The following is a 9278-nucleotide window of genomic DNA, read 5'->3' as shown; positions in this document are numbered from 1 at the left end:
TGGCAACTCCACGAATAAGGTTTTCTCCTTCCTCTAATTTGTTGTTGCTGTTTGTTTTTTGTTTAGTGACTTTCTAGAAGAAATTCTGTGAAGGCTGTATCCTTTGTCATGTGAAGTCACTGCCCAGGGAGCTTGGTGGTCAGAGACTTCTTTCAATGTTTCCCACGGTGCTGAGGCACTCTGTGTGTTGGGACATGCCTTCAATGTTCAGTCAGGCCGTTGGGGATTCCAACTTACTCTTTACTTCCCACTTGTGCAGTCTCAAGGTCAGCCAGGGGTGAGAACTTAGGGCCTTCTGGGGTCTTTCTTGATCATGCAATCAGCCCTAGGCATGAGCACAGCCCTAGTCATACAAGGTGAACTTCTAGATTCCCAAGACCATGTCAGAGCTTTTCAAAGCCCCTATGGTCATCTCATTCCCTAGTTTTTCCTTTTAATAAAGTTTTTGGTTAGCCTAGTGTTTATCCCAGCTGTTATTTCCTGCCTCAGGGGGTCACAAAGTTAATCCATTACTTTTCATTGTTTTCAACAAATGCCCCTGGGAAAAGTCTCTCCTGCACTCCAGGCGTCTGGCAGCCTTGCCATCGGTGTCTGATAGGGAACCTCCAGGTCAAATAATGACAATTTTCTGTGAACAAGGCTTTAATGATGCGCCAACCCCCTTCCAAGCCTCTGGGTGGTCAGGCTATCGGCTCCCTAGACTACTGCAGAGCTAGAGAGAAGAATGGAAATAGGACAAGTGAACATGCCAGAAAGATTGCTATTCTTACTGAGATTCAGTCACTTTTCTTGATTAAATGCTCTCCAGATTGCTGCAAGCCTTTGGTTAATTTCCACGGTTCTGAAAAAAGTTGATTCTGCCCGTTTTGGCCAGTTTTCACACTGCTTTTATGGAGAAGAGAATTTTTGGAGATTCTTACTCCACTATTTTTGCTGATGTCTGTCTAGGGTATTATTTTCATGATTTTTTTTTAACTTAAAAAAAGTACTTCTTAAAAAATACTGTGGTAATGAGGTGACGGTGGGGTTTTCTATATGGTATTTGGTTCTTTCCTAGTTTCCAGAAAGCTTACCACATTATCATTCATCACGTTACCAGAACAGTGGATTTTTCTCCCATGGGTATAAGTTTGGTTGTTTTCTCTTCTTTATTAAATTTTTATTTGTATTAAAATGTTGTGTTCATCAATAGATTAAGAGATTTATCAAAAAATATCAACTGAATACAATGTATTTTGATCCTGATTTGAGAAATGAAAGCTGGGCGCCTGGGTGGCTCAGTCAGTTAAGCGTCTGCCTTCAGCTCAGGTCATGATCCCGGGGTCCTGGGATCAATTGAGTCCTACATGGGGCTCCCTGCTCAGGGGGGGGAGTCTGCTTCTCCCTCTTCCCCTCCCCCCTGTTTGTGCTCCCTCTCTCTCTCTCTGTCGTTCTTGCTCTCTCTCTCTTTCTTGCTCTCTCTCAAATCAATCAATAAATAAAACTTAAAAAAATGAAAGCTAAAAAAAGTGACAATTAAAAGGGGATTTTGAACATTGGATGTTTAATGATATTAAAAAATAATTGTTCAGGGGCACCTGGGTGGCTCGGTTGTTAAACGTCTGCCTTCGGCTCAGGGGGTGATCCCAGCGTTCTGGGATCAAGCACGGTATCCAGTTTCTCCGCTGGGAGCCTGCTTCTTCCTCTCCCACTCCCCCTGCTTGTGTTCCCTCTCTCGCTGACTGTCTCTCTCTCTGTCAAATAAATAAATAAAATCTTTAAAAAAATAATAATAATAATTGTTCATTTTTTGTTGGTGAGAAAATGACATTGCAGTTATCTGTATTTTCAAAAGTCCTTGTCTTTTAGAGATGCATGCTGAAACACTTACAAATAAAACTATAAGATGTCTAGGAATTGCTTCAAAATAATCTGAGGAAACGGAAAGTGGATGGAAGTATGCATGAAGCAAGACTATGAGCTGATGATTGTCTAAACTGGATAATGGCTATCAAGTTACACTCTTCTGCTTTTCCATGTTCGAACTTTTCTGTAATAAAAGTCTTGGCTTGTTGTTGTTTATAATGTTGTGTTTCTTCAAGCCTGGGCCTGTGAGGAATTTTAGCAATTTCTAGTGGGTATATCTTAAAGCAAACCTTATAAACAGGTGGTCCTTGGCATGACCATTGGCATGTTTTGTTTAGCCAGAACTGTGGGTTTTTTTTAAAGATATGAATTAGTTACCAACATTTTAACACTTTCAACATGGAAATTTCAGATAATCATCCAGATTTCAAGATGTCCTCGAAGCCATCGAAAGCCCTGGCTACACTGGACCTGCATCCCACACGGTGACAATTGGCTGGAATGGAAACGTTTTCATACCCCTTAGAGAGGAAAGAGACTCTCCATTTGCCACAGTTCCCAGTTTCCTGGCCTTTGCAGTCACCCAGATGTGCTGTTCCTGGCTTACTGTGCTTCCAAACCTTGTTGACAATGGGGGATGACAATGAACAGTAATCAATAATTTACTTGAGTTTAATCAATGTACAATGCAGCTAGACATTTTGTTCTGAAGAACAAAAATGGTTTAAGATGTAACATTTCACCCATGCACAAAGAATTCAAGAGAGACAGGAAAATATCTTATGTAAGACTTGATGCCAATTACCACATTTCTAAGGTGACAGTCTGCCAGCTAGGCTTCGACAGACAGGCAGCAAAGCTAAGTCAATGACAGAGCAATTGTCTTTTATAAGATAAACTATGGAAACAGGATGGTTTAAAAAACAGACAATGCAGTTAAGGAGGGTACCTTTTGCGATGAACACTGGGTGTTGTATGAAAGTGTTGAATCGCTCTATTGTACCCCTGACATTAATATTATACCGTATGCTAACTAACTGGAATTTAAATAAAAACTTTAAAACATAGCCAATTCACTATACATCGTATTAGGTTAAAGGCATGGGATCACTTGGAGATCTGGCTAAAGGGGAAGGATTTCTGAGTGACAGATGCAATCTCGAAAATCCTGCATTTCATTTCTCACTCCTGTAGCTCCTCTCAAGATACTCTTGACATTACAAGATACACTTCAACTGCCACTTCTCGGGAATTCTTTTCTGACTCCCACCAGGGAACACATAACCCACTCTCCCTCCTCCACACGCCAGGGGCACTTGGCGTGTGGTTCTTTTATGGCACGTGACCTTCCTCCGTCTTACAGGAGTTATTCGTGCTTTCGTCCATCCGCTTTTCCTTGTGGAGAACGGAAGTTCCTTAGTGGCAGACACTCTGCAGCCTCGGTTTCAATGCCAGCTCTACCACTGGCTACCTGTGAACAAGTCACTAAACCTCTCCAAGCCTCAACGTCTTCATCTGTGAAATGGACATGATAATCGTACCAGCTTCATAGGGTTATTAGGAGGAGTCACTGAAGTCAGACATGTTAAGATGGACATTTTGACTGCAGTGCCTGGATTGAACGGATACAATATTTTGAAAAAGGAACTAGAGTAAGATGTAAGTTTTCAAAGTAGCCATCTGAAAACCAGCTCCGTGTCTGTGGCTGCCAGCCAGATCACCCTGAATGTGTCTGACAACCAGTTCCTGAACTCCCCAGCCTTTCTGCAATGCAAAAGGGCTCAAGGGAGGAAATTTTTAAAAGGTAGATTTCTTTGGGGTTAGTTATTCTGTGATTCCCACCCTGAGGAGAATGGGTAGGGAGTTTCACTACTTTCATCTCAAGTCACCAGCGGGAGGCTTTAGGGAAACCACCTAGAAAGGTGAATATGTACCCCTGAGTTTTGGAAGGACTGTAATGTGTGTTTATTATATTTAAGCTATGCAATTCGGTGATAGAGGACAAGAAAAACAAATAGGGTGGATGTCAGAAAGATAGTATGTTAGTAATGATGAGGGAACAGAAGGCAAGCAGAGGACAAAGCAGAAACTGACACCCTGCAACCCCCCCCCCCCCCCCGCCCCGGATGTACGTGACATTCCTCAGGCACTCTCAGCTGCCCTAAAGCTAAGGAAAGGAAAAACAAATAGTTAACTAACAGAGATCACAATCCTGCAAGACCTGAGTCTCCCTCAGTTTACACGTCCTAGTGATCTACAAGGAAGAAGCTTTCTTATCAATAGCCTAACTTCCAGAACCCCATAATTCAGTTTCCTGAAGCCCTAACGTTACCATCCCCGCCACAAAACTGAGGGAGGCTGAGGCAGAAGGAAATGTAAATAAAATGGAATTTCTTTTAAACCTGCAGCTCATATAAGGACACGTGATAGGAGGAAAGTAACATTCTCCCAGGAAGTTCCCAACTATCTTCGTGTTAATGTCTTGCTAGAGGGAAAAACAACCTTAACTTGACAATGGCAAGGCCTCTGGTATCCTGTGAGTCTTCTTTAACATATGAAAATCCTTTTGAAACCTCCCTTTTTCCTTACCTCCCCCAACCCCATAGTATATAATCAGCCACCCCTCACGACCCAGGGCAGCCGCTCTTTCTGCCCACGGGTCCTGTCCCCGTGCTTTCATAAACCACCAAGAATTCTTTCTTGGTCATCGGCTCCAGACTCCACCCCACCGAACCTCACCGATATTCCACAACCTCATCAGTAACATCTAAAATGTGTTAAAGGTAAAGGGAACGATGCACTATATGATTTTTTATTTTATTTTAAAGATTTTATTTATTTATTCGACAGAGATAGAGACAGCCAGCGAGAGAGGGAACACAAGCAGGGGGAGTGGGAGAGGAAGAAGCAGGCTCCTAGCGGAGGAGCCTGATGTGGGGCTCGATCCCATAACGCCAGGATCACGCCCTGAGCCGAAGGCAGACGCTTAACCGCTGTGTCACCCAGGCGCCCCTATATGATTTTTTTTTTTTAATGGAATAAACAAGAGTACAACTTGTGGATAGAAAAGGATGGAAAGGCCAAGTCATAAGGTAAGTAATGGATCATGCCACCTCCAGACTGACAACTGTGTTATCCCCAAATTGTTCCCCCACCTGTGATACCCATTATGGTCCCATTCTGAACCCAGTGTTCTTCCCAAGATGTGCACATAAAACCCAGAGCTGCTCAACAGGCTAACTGACAAGCTGTGGCTAATGGCCAGGCTCACGTGCGTCACTGACAGAGCAAGCATGTTGGCTCTAAGCACCTTCTATATGCCGAGACCCTTTGCTCATTTTCAGATCTGGTTCTTATAGCCACACCATCAACAGGGAAACTAATGTAGCGAGGGGGCTGCAGATGATAGGGGACATACAAACGATGAGAAACAAAGGATTCAGAGAATGCAGTCCTTCCACCCTGCTTGTCTACTACCCTAAGGTATGATAAACCTACCCATCTGTTTCCCTTTGTTCTTCATTGTGTGTTTTACATTGATTGACTAAATCTTGTCATTTGAGCACCCTATTTTTGTATAAGAGTGATTCTATTTTGTAACCTCTGGGATAGCTTGCCAGGTAGTATACGAGAAGCTACCTCTGCATCAAGGTAAGTTCCCACATGCCAGAGACACGCAAACCTGATGCCCGATTCCTACCTGGAAAACATAAAAGGTGAGGAATGATCTGGATGGCTGCCTTAAAAGCAGGACTGAGGGGCGCCTGGGTGGCGCAGTCGTTACGCGTCTGCCTTCATGCTCAGGGTGTGATCCCAGTGTTCTGGGATCGAGCCCCACATCAGGCTCCTCCCCTGGGAGCCTGCTTCTTCCTCTCCCACTCCCCCTGCTTGTGTTCCCTCTCCCGCTGTGTCTCTCTCTGTCAAATAAATAAATAAAATCTTAAAAAGAAAAAAAAAAAAGCAGGACTGAAGACATTGTTGCTACTGTGTTGGACTTGGCTGGCCCTCCCAAAATTTGTCAGGCAAAGGATGTGGGAGGGACCTTCGATTATGTTGACCTGGCAGCCTGGCAGGGTGCAGGGACATCAGCAGAAAGGACTAAAGGTAAAACATGGATTACCAGAAGCAGAGGAATGAGCTCTGAGTAAGTCAAGAGCAGGAGTAGAGATGCTTTGGGTCTTATTAAGGGGGCTATTTGTGATAGATTCCCCAGAAATTGAAAGAATTTCCAAAGGACCCACAAAAGCTGGGTTTAGAGACAACCAACTCAGATTTCAGAGGCCTATAGGTAAGAAGTTTTCTGGGTCCTCTTTGCTTCCCCTCCCATCCCCAGAGGAGTCTGAAACCACAAGCCAGCTCCAGGAGGTGGGGGAAAAAGCTGGACTGGTGACAAGAAGAGGGAACTAGACATAGACAATTCCTTCCTATAGCAAACCTCACCTGGGGAAGGGAAAAACCTTACTTTTCAATCAAGATCAGGAGTTTTACTATCACTTAGAAATGGACATTTTTCTTATTAAATTTAGATAGTGTGACCTATGAGAAACCAGAGAAGTCATGGGACTTGCCCAAATTTTCATTTAAGTGCATAGAACAACTAGCCCCAACAAACAAAATGTAAAGGAGTAGTGGGAGACAAAAATAAAATTATTATCGGAACCCATAGTTCTAGCTTGCTCAATACAATGTTACATATGGAAAGTGCTTAGAATAGTACCTGGCATATAGTAAGTCCTAAATAAATATTAGCTATTATTACTACCTGTGCCATTGCCTACCATAATGATTTGTACACAGTAAGAGCCTAATAAATGTTTTATCAAGTTAAACTGAATTCATAGTAGTGGTAATTGAACAACTTAATGGATCTTTAAGATCTAGAGCAAAAAGGAAAGTGTCCAGAACTTTTCTGAGGCTCTCTTCTGAAATCTACAGCTCATTAAAAAGGATAGAAAAGACAATACCCTAAAGCATCCCAAGGTCTTTTTTTCTGGCTTTTATCTTAAAACTAGACAGGCCCTGAAATAGGCCTCACATCTTCCAGAGAATCAAAGGAAACCATTCCTTCCCTAGTCTTAAATTTCAAAAGTCATTTCTTTAGCCTAAAACTGAAATACTGTTTATTTGAGAGAGAACTAAAGAAAACAAATTGCCCATAGAGAATATTCCAGAGCACACTTGGTGGGCAATGTGGGGACAGATCCTCCCAGATTTCTTGGGCCTTTGCAGAACCTAGGCATAACCCACGGTCTCTGCAGCCCTTCTCCACTCTGTTTCAGAAGGTAGCGTAAGTCTTGCATTCTACTGTATACAAATTTAAAAGAATTTAACTTATTTTCAGTGTTGACTCCCTGTATGCTATTTCCAAAAAATGCCTTCAGCTGGGAGGCAAAAATCATTGAGTTGGATTCTAATTTATTCCCCTGAAAGAAAGAAAGTTGCCACAGCATATTTTTTTATAGCATCTAAATTCTATCAAAGGAAAGGATGTTCGATCAGAAACACTCAGGGGCGCCTGGGTGGCACAGTGGTTAAGCGTCTGCCTTCGGGTCAGGGCGTGAGTGGTTAAGCGTCTGCCTTCGGGTCAGGGCGTGATCCCAGCGTTATGGGATCGAGCCCCACGTCAGGCTCCTCTGCTATGAGCCTGCTTCTTCCTCTCCCACTCCCCCTGCTTGTGTTCCCTCTCTTGCTGGCTGTCTCTATCTGTGTTAAATAAATAAATAAAATCTTAAAAAAAAAAAAAAAGAAACACTCAAACAACCAACTTTGGACTTTGTTTTTGCTTTGTTTTTGAGGATTTTGAGGATTTGAGATTTGTTTCAAGTTATCTGCCATTATATAAAATTCCATAAATTTTCTTGATTAACAGTCCATTTTTTTTTCCAGCATGGTCCAAATATCAGCAAAATGATTCTACAGTCTGTCAACAATCAGCTACCCAAAAGAAGGGCTAAAGATCTATAAGGTCCATAGCCCTTTTTGAACGTTTTTTAAACGTTTTTTGTTTTTGTTTTTTTTTACTTAGTAGTATGAGAGGACTCTGAAAAAACACATGTTTAAAATGAATGTTTCTGTTCAGTAACCTTGCCAATGGATCGTTCACATGATTTGAACACGCAAGTCTCCATTTTGATCAGTTGTTAGTGATGTGGTTTTGGAATATAGGTGGAGGGTCAGTGGGGTGGAATCCAGAGCCGACGACGAAGAAAGAATTCTTGAGAAGTCTTTGGTGCAAAACGGTAGTTTATTAAAGCATGGGGACAGGACCCGTGGGCAGAAAGAGCGGCTGCCCTGGGTTGTGACGGGTGGCTGATTATATACTATGGGGTTGGGGGAGGTAAGGAAAAAGGGAGGTTTCAAGAAAATGCTTTCATATGTTAAAGAAGACTCACAGGATACCCGAGGCCTTGCTACTGTCAAGTTAAGGTTATTTACCCCTCTAGGGAGGAATTAACATGAAGATAGTTGGGAACTTCCTGGAGGAACTTTATACTCCACCAGCTTCAAGTATCTGTCTATGGTCTGCAGGTTATAAAGACATTTAATTGTATTTACATTCCCTTCTGGAAGCTAGGTTATTGATAGAAATGCTTTGTTCTCATAGACTGCTAAGACATTTGCAAACTGAGGGAGACTCAAGTCTTGCAGGATTGTGGTCTCTATAGGTTAACTATTTATTTTTACTTTAGGGCAGTCAGGAGTGCCTGAGGATGTCACATACTTCCCATGGTGGGGGGGGGGTGTGTGTGTCAGTTTCTGCTTTGTCCTCAGCTTGCCTTCTGTTCCCTCATCAGGATTATTTCGAGCTAACTAGCATGGAATTTGAAACTGTGTTTACTTGATTCTTATCAGACTCTATTGGTACTTAGGGAAAACCAAAAAACATTGATCAACACATGAGGCTTGCTGTAGGCAGGTGTCTGACAGGCAGGTATGACTAGGTTGTTCCCTCTTGTCACCAGTCCAGCTTTTCCCTCCACCTCCTGGAGCTGGCTTACTGTGTTTTTGGACTCCTCCAGGGATGGGAGGGAAGCAAAAAGGGCCAGGAAACTTCTTCCCTATGGTCCTCCATAATCTGAGTTGGTGGTCTCTAATCCAGCTTTTGTGGGTCCTTTGCAAATTCTCTCAGTTGCTGGGGATCTATCACATGTGTATACTTTCATAGGTATTACGCGTATACTTTTGTGTACGAGAGCACTTAGGCAGAGCAAACAACTTTATTAAATAAAATGTCCTTTGAATTGTACTCCAAAAGTTAACAACTACCTGAGCAAATCCTTTAGTTATTAATTTCCTATCACTTCTGCTAGAAAGAAATATTTTGGGACAATTTTTTAAGAATTGCCCAAACCATTAAATGAAACTAAAGACGAACCCTCAGTTTCTAACAAATGTAACTTTTAAAAATTATTGATATTTGGATTGATTTTTAT

This window comes from Ursus arctos, unplaced genomic scaffold (assembly GCF_023065955.2).
Source record: "Ursus arctos isolate Adak ecotype North America unplaced genomic scaffold, UrsArc2.0 scaffold_14, whole genome shotgun sequence".
Classification (NCBI taxonomy): domain Eukaryota; kingdom Metazoa; phylum Chordata; class Mammalia; order Carnivora; family Ursidae; genus Ursus; species Ursus arctos.
The sequence above is the reverse complement of the archived record's forward strand: the minus strand, read 5'-3'. Positions refer to the sequence as shown.